The sequence below is a fragment of the Arachis stenosperma genome, chromosome 2 (assembly GCF_014773155.1).
Source record: "Arachis stenosperma cultivar V10309 chromosome 2, arast.V10309.gnm1.PFL2, whole genome shotgun sequence".
Taxonomy (NCBI): Eukaryota; Viridiplantae; Streptophyta; class Magnoliopsida; order Fabales; family Fabaceae; genus Arachis; species Arachis stenosperma.
Window position 1 is genome coordinate 47,111,012 of NC_080378.1, and position 12,777 is coordinate 47,123,788.

Sequence of the window (12,777 nt, forward strand, 5' to 3'; positions counted from 1 at the left end):
CCGGAACTGGCACAAGAATGGGAGTTAAACACCCAAATTGGCACAAAAGCTGGTGTTTAACTCCAAGAAAAGTCTCTACACGAAAATTCTTCAATGCTCAGCCCAACCACACACCAAGTGGGCTCGGAAGTGGATTTTTGTGTAATTTACTCATCTTTGTAAACCCTAAGCTACTAGTTCTCTAAAAATAGGACATTTTGCTATTGTATTTTCATCTTTAGATCTTTGAATCTTTTGATCACGTTTTGGGGGCTGGCCTCACGGCCATGCCTAGACCTTCTTCTTATGTATTTTCAACGGTGGAGTTTCTACACACCATAGATTAAGGTGTGGAGCTCTGCTGTACCTCGAGTATTAATGCAATTACTATTGTTCTTCTATTCAATTCAGCTTATTCTTGTTCTAAGATATTCATTTGCACCCAAGAACATGATGAATGTGATGATTATGTGACACTCATCATCATTCTCACTTATGAACGCGTGCCTGACAACCACTTTCGTTCTACAAGCAAACAAGGCTTGAATGTTTATCTCTTGGATTCCTTAATCAGAATCTTCGTGGTATAAGCTAGAATTGATGGCGGCATTCAAGAGAATCCGGAAGGTCTAAACCTTGTCTGTGGTATTCTGAGTAGGATTCAAGGATTGAATGACTGTGACGAGCTTCAAACTCCTGAAGGCTGGGCGTTAGTGACAGACGCAAAAGAATCACTGGATTCTATTCCATAAGTATCTCTATCTTTATTTTATGCTTTATTCATAAATCATCCATAAACATTTGAATCTGCCTGACTGAGATTTACAAGATGACCATAGCTTGCTTCATACCAACAATCTCCGTGGGATCGACCCTTACTCGCGTAAGGTTTATTACTTGGACGACCCAGTGCACTTGCTGGTTAGTTGTGCGAAGTTGTGATAAAGAGTTGAGATTGCAATTGAGTGTACCATGTTGATGGCGCCATTGATGATCACAATTTCGTGCACCAGCGAGCAATATTCTAAGTTTGGTGTGGTAAAAGCATAAGCTTTTTTTGTTTTTCCATAACCACCTATGGCACCTAAGGCCCGAGAAACCTCTAGAAAAAGAAAAGGGAAGACCAAAGCTTCCACCTCTGAGTCATGGGAGATGGAGAGATTCATCTCTAAAGCCCATCAAGACCACTTCTATGATGTTGTGGCCAAGAAGAAGGTGATCCCTGAGGTCCCTTTCAAACTCAAGAAAAATGAGTATCCAGATATCCGACATGAGATCCAAAGAAGAAGTTGGGAAGTTCTGACCAACCCCAATCAACAAGTCGAAATCTTAATGGTTTAAGAGTTCTATGCCAATGCATGGATCACAAGGAACCATAATCAAAGTGTGAACCCGAATCCAAAGAATTATCTTACAATGGTTTGGGGGAAATACTTAGATTTCAGTTCGGAAAATGTAAGCTGGCGTTTAACTTGCCCATGATGCAAGGAGATGCACGCCCCTACACAAGAAGGGTCAACTTTGATCAAAGGTTGGACAAGTCCTTATGGACATATGTGTTGAAGAAGCTCAATGGAAAAGAGACTCCAAAGGCAAGCCGGTTCAATTAAGAAGACTAGACCTCAAGCCTGTGGCTAGAGGATGGTTGGAGTTCATCCAATGCTCCATCATCCCCACTAGCAACCGATCCAAAGTTACTGTGGATCGGGCCATCATGATCCATAGAATCATGATTGGAGAGGAAGTAGAAGTTCATGAAGTCATCTCCCTTGAATTCTACAAAATAGCCGGAAAGCCCTCTACCTTGGCAAGGCTAGCTTTTCCTCATCTTATTTGCAATCTATGCTACTCAGCTGGAGTTATCATAGAAGGAGACGTCCTCATTGAAGAGGACAAGCCCATCACTAAGAAGAGGATGGAGCAAACAAGAGAGCCCACTCATGGATCCCAAGAGACGCATGATGAAGCTCATCACCAAGGAATCCCAGAGATGACTCAAGGGATGCAATTTCCTCCCAACAACTATTGGGAACAACTCAACACTTCTCTAGAAGACTTGAGTTACAATATGGATCAATTAAGGGTGGAACATCAAGAACAATCCATCATTCTCCATGAAATTAGAGAAGATCAAAGAGCAATGAAGGAGGAGCAACAAAGGCAAGGAAGAGACATAGAAGAGCTTAAGGACATCATTGGTTCTTCAAGAAGAAAGCGCCACCATCACTAAGGTGGACTCATTCCTTGTTCTTATTTCTCTGTTTTTTTATTTTTAAGCTTTATGTTATCTATGTTTGTGTCTTTATTACATGATCATTAGTATGTAGTAACTATGTCTTAAAGCTATGAATAATTCCATGAATCCTTCACCTTTCTTAAATGAAACATGTTTTTAATACAAAAGAACAAGAAGTACATGAGTTTCAAATTTATCCTTGAATTTAGTTTAATTATATTGATGTGGTGACAATACTTTTTGTTTTCTGAATGAATGCTTGAACAGTGCATATTTTTTATCTTGTTGTTTATGAATGTTAAAATTGTTGGCTCTTGAAAGAATGATGAACAAAGAGAAATGCTATTGATAATCTGAAAAATCATGAAATTGATTCTTGAAGCAAGAAAAAGCAGTGAATAGCAAAAGCTTGCGAAAAAAAAAGTGGCAAAAAAATAATAGAAAGAAAAAGAAAAAGCAAGCAGAAAAAGCCAATAGCCCTTAAAACCAAAAGGTAAGGGTAAAAAAGATCCAAGGCTTACAGAAAAGCGTAGTTAATTTGCGAGGTGTATTTTTTTGAAAACGTTTGGATTAATAAACATAATCATTTATAATCAATTCACAAATAATAACAGATAAAACAGTTATAAACAACCACACATAAATACATCACAAGCAGCTAACAAGATTCAGTGATCCAGCCTTTATTAGAGTATAGACTTTTAGTTAGAACACCCATAGATATAGCTAAATAATATCTATATATATATATATATATATATATATATATATATATATATATATATATATATATATATATATATATACAACATCCCAGGTCCTGACCTGTTCAAGAAGTCCCTAAGCTGGCACCCAGGCTAGCCTAGACTCTATACTCGCCTAGTCCCTCTAAACTACTAAAGTGAGGGAAAGTACGTTCTAAGTCTTCAAACCTCAAGTCAAGTGAACATCACCAAAGGTAGGACATCATCTGCTATTCCTCTGCATGATCAAACATTGCCATAGGACGTCCCTCTGGTACCTCATCAAGTAACCACACAACGGGAGTCTCGTACACAGGATTCAGGTTAAAGTGCGCATACGAACGGGGTGCAGATGTTGGCTGGTCTCACAGTATATACATATACATAGATAAAGAGATTCACCCTAGACTCAGAAGACTACCTAGAGCAGAATTCTCTTTACGAACGGTCATCAGCGAACTACGGAAGGGTACTCATGCTTCCATCTGGAGGGGGAAGGGAGAGAGAAGGGGTAAGAACTGGGGAGTTCTTAGTAGGGCCGGGGTTATTAGTTACGTTCATTAATTTTGTGTTGTTTAGTAGACTAATAGCAGAATATAGAGAAGTAGTAAACAGAAGACAGATAAATAGAGAAAATAGAGAAAACAGAAAAAGATCACAAACAGAAGAATACAAGAAAGTAAAACACAGACACAAACACAGAGAATAGAATACAAACAAAGAAAGCATACATTCATGCAACAATCATAATAGAGAAAATGCACAACCAAGTATGATGCATGTCTAGCCCTAGTGCAGGTAATGAGCTCATCTGTCGGTTACATACCCGCTCCCGACGTTACCCAGCAACCTCTGTCTGGAGAAGGCTTTCCTGTTGGCAATATCCACTGCAAGCAACCTTTGTCTTGCAGGGTATCCACTGCAAGCAACCTTTGTCTTGCAGGGCGAAACTTATTAGCCGATATACGCCCAACAGACTCACTGTAAGCAACCTCTGTCTTACAGGAGCAACAACATACTCACTGTAAGCAACCTCTGTCTTATAGGAGCAACAACACACTCACTGTAAGCAACCTCTGTCTTACAGGAGCACATTCATCTTGATACCTCTGTAAGCAACCTCTGTCTTACAGCAAAGCATTATAGCAAGGTATCCCAGGAAAGCGTTCTCAGTGGTTGTACCACCATCTATCTGACTGCCTCTCTGCAGCAGATTCTTACATAATCATTCTCATTATCATCATTCATTAACATTCTCATTATTCATCATCACTTTCACATTCTTATGTTGTACCTCTTTCTTTCTCAATTCAATCATGCTATACAAACTCTACAGCTTTTACTTTTACAGCAACTTAACTCAAACCATTTCTCTTTGTCACATTACTCTCTTCTCCGTGTCTTTTTACTTTGCTCAGATTACTCTTTTCTCTGCATCCCTTTATTCTGCTCTGGTTACTCTATTCTCTGTGTTTCTTTACTCTGCTCTGGTTTCTCTGCTTAACATATGTATTTAAAGCTTATGTAAATTTCGGTATGAATAGTTAGCCTGTCCCAAGTATAAGTTCATTAAGTCTATATTGAAACAATTTAACTTTTCATATAATACTTAATCCTAGTCGGAACTCAAGGTCTAACTATGTTGCCCTAGTTCGTACGCTAGTCTCTGTCTGTTCTTCTGTTATTAAAACATTGCAGACTTTTTCTTCGATTTGTATCTTTTCTTTAACTTTTTATCTTTTCTTTATCTTTGCCTCACTAACATGTTATTACCACTCCCTAAGTGTTTTATGAAGGTAATTATGAGATTCTGCACTTAAAGTTGTCTTTCTAAAGCTTTTACAGAAAACTGCCTTTTCTGTATTATTTTATTATTTTTATTAAAATATTATTTTTAATTAAATATTATTATTTAATATTTTATTATTATTTATTATTTTATTAATATATTTTCGAAAATTAACTTTACTTTAACCTTTAACCTTTAAAATTCACTTTTTACCACCCGTAACTTTTAATATTTCTACTTTTACCACCCTAACTTTAAGAAATTACCAAACAACCCCTAAAACACCAAAAATTTTACTTCCTTGCCCTTTTTAAGATCTAAGGCCTGTTCTTCATTGTTCTTCATCACACTCAAAGTGTTCTTCATGTTCTTCATAAATTCTTCAGATTCTTTCTCTGTTTTTACCCGTTTTCCAGTCTTTTCAGCAACCGATTTTTACTAGAATTCATAATAAATTAGCAGCCACTAAAACCCCATCTTTTCTACATGATTTCAACACAAATTGAACCTCAATTTAAGCTTAGGGTTTCGTTTTTTCCAGCTGCCCAAGAACATGAACTTTAAAGCTTAAATTTCATCAAATTTCAACAGAATTTAACCAAATTTTCACCAAGAATCAATCATATATGCAACCAATTTTTAGCACAACCAAATAATACAACATTCACACATCTCAAACACAAATAATCAAGATTAATTTCGTGACACCCTACCTGGTTTTGCTGCTCCTAATTCAATCAAACTTTCAGGTGGTCCTTAAGCACTTTTTCCTCCTAAATCACATCAAGAACAACTTTAAATCCAAAAACTCTCAACTGAACAAATCTCACTCAGTATGTTAGGAAGAGATATCTCACCTTATACTTGCTGAAAATTCACGTTTCTTGGCCCTCAAGTCAAGTTAAGCATGATTCCTAAGGAAAAACATCAAGAAAACACATGTTTACATGGTTTTCCTTGAAAACCGAATTGAAGAGGGAGGGAGACAGCCATCTCACCTTATTTCCAGCCTTGATATGTTATGTGGTTATGTAGAGAAAGAAGAGAGGATCATTTTGGTGAAATCGGAGTTTTGATTTGAGTTTTATTTCAGAAGAAATCAAGCTTTGAAGATTAAGTGTTCATGAAGGTTCCTCTCTTTTCTCTCTTGTTATTTTCGGCCAAAATGATGAAATTAGACAGACTTGGAGGTCTTGGGGGTGTAAGGTGAGTTGTGATTGGTTGGCTTGGAGGTGGATTAAAATAATATTAAAATATCTCTGGTGTACAACTACTAAAACTAGGTGTATCGGAACATTCGTAAAAACATCTCTAAAAATTATTTTCTGAGCTACTAGCATAAATGACACTAGTAACATATTTATTATGAGAATAAAACATGTATGATGAGCCCTTAGCATTGCTAAAGTCATCAGAGAGTGCTGGTGCTAAGCTGCACCAGTAAACCGTAAACCTGGTTAAACCGATTTCCTGTTTTTAACTAAAACAGACCAGGTAACCTTATAATATCTTTCAAGCAACTTCTAATACTAATATAATGATAATATTATACTATTATCTTTCTTCTCTCATGAATCGAGTCTGGTTCGTCAAACTGAGCCTATTTACGAAAACTAGAATCAAAACTCCTAATCGATACGGTTCAAAAACTAGGTTCTCCGTGGCCGCGTTGTCGAGCTTGCCTCAAAAGAGGTTTTGGCTTAAAGATATCATAATGACAATGAGGATTGAGATGCTTGATGATACAGCAGAGGTGTTGCCTTTACTGATCTTCCGGAGAAATTCGTGCCTGTAGAAAATATCCGCGTACTCGAAAATCGGGGTTGTTACATTCTACCCTCCTTAAAGAAAATTTTGCCCTCAAAATTTAACATGCGCATAAGAAGTTATAGTATTATCTAACACAAACAAAACCATAGTGTGGTACTCACCTCGAGCGGAAGAATTATATGCATTAGTGTTGCCAGCAGTTACGGTAAAAACCCTTCCTTGTTGTTGTGGCCTAGCTGGATTTCGAACAAACCTTTTTGGGCAATTCCTCGATATATGTCCATACTCTCCGCAAGAGAAACAAGTGTGTGTCCCATATCTACAAGCTCTATTACCATGATCCTTCCCACACCTTGAGCATACTGAAATATCCTGAGTTTGCTGAGATTGACCTCCTTCTTCCTCTCCCAGATTATTGTTGTCGTAGTTGCCATTGTTACGAGCGAGAAAGTTACCATTTCGTTGATTCCTATTTTGGCGATCGAACTGACCATTGAACTTAAAGTTACGACCTTGAGGGGCTAGATATTGAATAAAGTCTCTTCCTAAGGCTTCCCTACGATCTGCTTGAGCTATCGCCACCTTTTTCGAACATTCTTCCACTAGTTTACTTTTATTCACCAGTTCAGCAAAATTTTGTATCTCTAATGGAACTACTGAACTCATCAGATCCTCACGAAGGCCCCCTTCGAACTTCAAACACTTCCATTCTTCAAAGTCAGCAGGATTCCCTTGACAAATCTTGGAGAAACGGCACAAGTCATCAAACTTACGGGCATATTCTGCAACAGTTGTGTTACCCTGTTTCAGTTGCATAAGTTCCATCTCCTTAGCATCACGAGCTGCCCTCGGAAAATACTTCTTATAAAATTCATCCTTAAAAGTATTCCAAGGAATATCACCTTCATCCTGTTGCAACAGTCATTGTATCCGCTGCCACCAATGCTCAGCTTCTCCTTCCAGCATATAAGTAGCAAACTCCACGTGCTGGCCTTCCGGAACATGCTGCACTCGCAGTGATCGCTCGATACCTCAGAACCAGTTGTCAGCATCAGTCGCATCGAGTGTACCTTTGAACTTAGGTGGATTTACTTTCAAAAAAGTAGCAAGGGTCATGGGTTTATCAAGATGCGTTGAATCAGCCTCGTTGTTTCCATTATCCTCACCGTTTTCATTTTGGTTTTCATTTCTCACTCCGAGATGTTCAACAGCCCTAGCAGCAGCCATCGCAGCCTCACGCACTGCCTCAGCTACAATGTTCATCGTAGCCATAAAGGTTTCCTATTCTCTCTCTTGGTTATCACTAGGGGTTCCTTCCCGCGCACTCCGTCTCCGTGGTCTCATTGTAGTCCTGTTCACACCAAACAATCGTTATTAAGGTGATCAGTCTTAACACTTCAAGTCAAGTGTGAACATTCCCAGAATGAAAACACAGAGACAATCATGCAACACATATCACATAGATATCCTATAAGCATGAGACACACAACAGAGTATGCAATGAAGCATAATCAGTTCACTCCCCAGGCTCTATTGGGAACGAACTGCTCTGATACCAAATTGTAATGACCCAATTTTCAGTACGCCTAGGACACACCGGAAACTGAGCGCTACCAATTTGTCTTCCTAATTATTATCTATTATTTATTATATGAGCCTGATTCGTTGTTAAAAGCGTAGTTCATTTGTGAAGTGTATTTTTTTGAAAAAGTTTGGATTAATAAACATAATCATTTATAATCAATTCACAAATAATAACAGATAAAACAGTTATAAACAACCACACATAAATACATCACAAGCAGCTAACAAGATTCAGTGATCCAGCCTTTATTAGAGTATAGACTTTTAGTTAGAACACCCCTAGATATAGCTAAATAATATCTATATACATATATATATATATACAACATCCCAGGTCCTGACCTGTTCAAGAAGTCCCTAAGCTGGCACCCAGGCTAGCCTAGACTCTATACTCGCCTAGTCCCTCTAAACTACTAAAGCGAGGGAAAGTACGTTCTAAGTCTTCAAAACTCAAGTCAAGTGAACGTCACCAAAGGTATGACATCATCTGCTATTCCTCTGCACGATCAGACATTTCCATAGGACGTCCCTCTGGTACCTCATCAAGTAGCCACACAACGGGAGTTTCGTACACAGGATTCAGGTTAAAGTGCGCATACGAACGGGGTGCAGACGTTGGCTGGTCTCACAGTATATACATATACATAGATAAAGAGATTCACCCTAGACTCAGAAGACTACCTAGAGCGGAATTCTCTTTACGAACGGTCATCAGCGAACTACGGAAGGGTACTCAAGCTTCCATCTGGAGGGGGAAGGGAGAGAGAAGGGGTAAGAACTGGAGAGTTCTTAGTAGGGCCGGGGTTATTAGTTACGTTCATTAATTTTGTGTTGTTTAGCAGACTAATAGTAGAATATAGAGAAGTAGTAAACAAAAGACAGATAAATAGAGAAAATAGAGAAAATAGAAAAAGATCACAAACAGAAGAATACAAGAGAGTAAAACACAGACACAAACACAGAGAATAGAATACAAACAAAGAAAGCATACATTCATGCAACAATCATAATAGAGAAAATGCACAACCAAGTATGATGCATGTCTAGCCCTAGTGCAGGTAATGAGCTCATCTGTCGGTTACATACCCGCTCCCGACGTTACCCAGCAACCTCTGTCTGGATAAGGCTTTCCTGTTGGCAATATCCACTGCAAGCAACCTTTGTCTTGCAGGGTATCCACTGCAAGCAACCTTTGTCTTACAGGGCGAAACTTATTAACCGATATACGCCCAACAGACTCATTGTAAGCAACCTCTGTCTTACAGGAGCAACAACATACTCACTGTAAGCAACCTCTATCTTACAGGAGCAACAGCACACTCACTGTAAGCAACCTCTGTCTTACAGGAGCACATTCATCTTGATACCTCTGTAAGCAACCTCTGTCTTACAGCAAAGCATTATAGCAAGGTATCCCAGGAAAGCGTTCTCAGTGGTCGTACCACCATCTATTTGAATGCCTCTCTGCAGCAGATTCTTACATAATCATTCTCATTATCATCATTCATTAACATTCTCATTATTCATCATCACTTTCACATTCTTATGCTGTACCTCTTTCTTTCTCTGTTCAATCATGCTATACAAACTCTATAGCTTTTACTTTTACAACATCTTAACTCAAACCATTTCTCTTTGTCACATTACTCTCTTCTCTGTGTCTTTTTACTTTGCTCAGATTACTCTTTTCTCTGTATCCCTCTATTCTGCTCTGGTTACTCTATTCTCTGTGTTTCTTTACTCTGCTCTGGTTTCTCTGCTTAACATATGTATTTAAAGCTTATGTAAATTTCGGTATGAATAGTTAGCCTGTCCCAAGTATAGGTTCATTAAGTCTATATTGAAATAGTTTAACTTTTCATATAATACTTAATCCTAGTCGGAACTCAAGGTCTAACTATGTTGCCCTAGTTCGTTCGCTAGTCTCTGTCTGTTCTTCTGTTATTAAAATATTGCAGACTTTTTCTTCGATTTGTATCTTTTCTTTAACTTTTTATCTTTTCTTTATCTTTGCCTCACTAACATGTTATTACCACTCCCTAAGTGTTTTATGAAGGTAATTATGAGATTCTGCACTTAAACTTGTCTTTCTAAAGCTTTTACAGAAAACTGCCTTTTCTGTATTATTTTATTATTTTTATTAAAATATTATCTTTAATTAAATATTATTATTTAATATTTTATTATTATTTATTATTTTATTAATATATTTTCGAAAATTAACTTTACTTTAACTTTTAACCTTTAAAATTCACTTTTTACCACCCGTAACTTTTAATAATTCTACTTTTACCACCCTAACTTTTAGAAATTACCAAACAACCCCTAAAACACCAAAAATTTTACTTCCTTGCCCTTTTTAAGATCTAAGGCCTGTTCTTTATTGTTCTTCATCACACTCAAAGTGTTCTTCATGTTCTTCATAAATTCTTCAGATTCTTTTTCTGTTTTTACCCGTTTTTCAGTCTTTTCAGCAACCAATTTTTACTATAATTCATAATAAATTAGCAGCCAATAAAACCCCATCTTTTCTACATGATTTCAACACAAATTGAACCTCAATTTAAGCTTAGGGTTTCGTTTTTCCCAGCTGCCCAAGAACATGAACTTTAAAGCTTAAATTTCATCAAATTTTATCAGAATTTAACCAAATTTTCACCAAGAATCAATCATATATGCAACCAATTTTTAGCACAACCAAATAATACAACATTCACACATCTCAAACACAAATAATCAAGATTAATTTCGTGACACCCTACCTGGTTTTGCTGCTCCTAATTCAATCAAACTTTCAGGTGGTCCTTAAGCACTTTTCCTCCTAAATCACATCAAGAACAACTTTAAATCCAAAAACTCTCAACTGACCAAATCTCACTCAGTATGTTAGGAAGAGATATCTCACCTTAGACTTGCTGGAAATTCACGTTTCTTGGCCCTCAAGTCAAGTTAAGCATGATTCCTAAGGAAAAACATCAAGAAAACACATGTTTACATGGTTTTCCTTGAAAACCGAATTGAAGAGGGAGGGAGACAACCATCTCACCTTATTTCCAGCCTTGATATGTTATATGGTTATGTAAAGAAAGAAGAGAGGATCATTTTGGTGAAATCGGAGTTTTGATTTGAGTTTTAGTTCAGAAGAAATCAAGCTTTGAAGATTAAGTGTTCATGAAGGTTTCTCTCTTTTCTCTCTTGTTATTTTCGGCCAAAATGATGAAATGAGACAGCCTTGGAGGTCTTGGGGGTGTAAGGTGAGTTGTGATTGGTTGGTTTGGAGGTGGATTAAAATAATATTAAAATATCTCTGGTGTACAACTACTAAAACTAGGTGTATCGGAACACTCGTAAAAACATCTCTAAAAATTATTTTCTGAGCTACTAGCATAAATGACACTAGTAACATATTTATTATGAGAATAAAATATGTATGATGAGCCCTTAGCATTGCTAAAGTCATCAGAGAGTGCTGGTGCTAAGCTGCACCAGTAAACCGATTTCCTGTTTTTAACTAAAACAGACCAGGTAACCTTATAATATCTTTCAATCAACTTCTAATACTAATATAATGATAATATTATACTATTATCTTTCTTCTCTCATGAATTGAGTCCGGTTCGTTAAACTGAGCCCATTTACGAAAACTAGAATCAAAACTCCTAACCGACACGGTTCAAAAACTAGGTTCTCCGTGGCCGCGTTGCCGAGCTTGCCTCAAAAGAGGTTTTGGCTTAAAGATGTCATAATGACAATGAGGATTGAGATGCTTGATGATAAAGCAGAGGTGTTCCCTTTACTGATCTTCCGAAGAAATTCGTGCCTGTAGAAAAGATCCGTGTACTCGAAAATCGGGGTTGTTACACAGGTCCAAGTGAAAAGCTTGAGACTGAGTGGTTAAAGTTGTGATCCAAAGCAAAAAGAGTGTGCTTAAGAACCCTGGACACCTCTAACTGGGGACTTTTTTAAAGCTGAGTCACAATCTGAAAAGGTTCACCCAGTCATGTGTCTGTGGCATTTATGTATCCGGTGGTAATACTGGAAAAACAAAGTGCTTAGGACCACGGCCAAGACTCATAAAAGTAGCTGTGTTCAAGAATCAACAAACTTAACTAGGAGAATCAATAACACTATTTGAAATTCTAAGTTCCTAGAGATGCCAATCATTCTAAACTTCAAAGGATAAAGTGAGATGCCAAAACTGTTCAGAAGCAAAAAGCTACAAGTCCTGCTCATCTAATTTAAATTAATATTCATTGATATTCTGAGCTTTATAGTATATTCTCTTCTTTTTATTCTAATTGATTTTCAGTTGCTTGGGGACAAACAACAATTTAAGTTTGGTGTTGTGATGAGCGGATAATTTATACGCTTTTTGGCATTGTTTTTAGGTAATTAGTAGGATCTAGCTACTTTTAGGGATGTTTTCATTAGTTTTTATGCTAAATTCACATTTCTAGACTTTACTATGATTTTATGTGTTTTTCTGTGATTTCAGGTATTTTCTGGCTGAAATTGAGGGACCTGAGCAAAACTCTGATAACAGGGCTGACAAAGGACTGCTGATGCTGTTGGATTCCCTGCACTCGAAATGGATTTTTTGGAGCTACAGAACTCCAATTGGCGCGATCTTAACGGCGTTGGAAAGTAGACATCAAGATCTTTTGAGCAATATATAA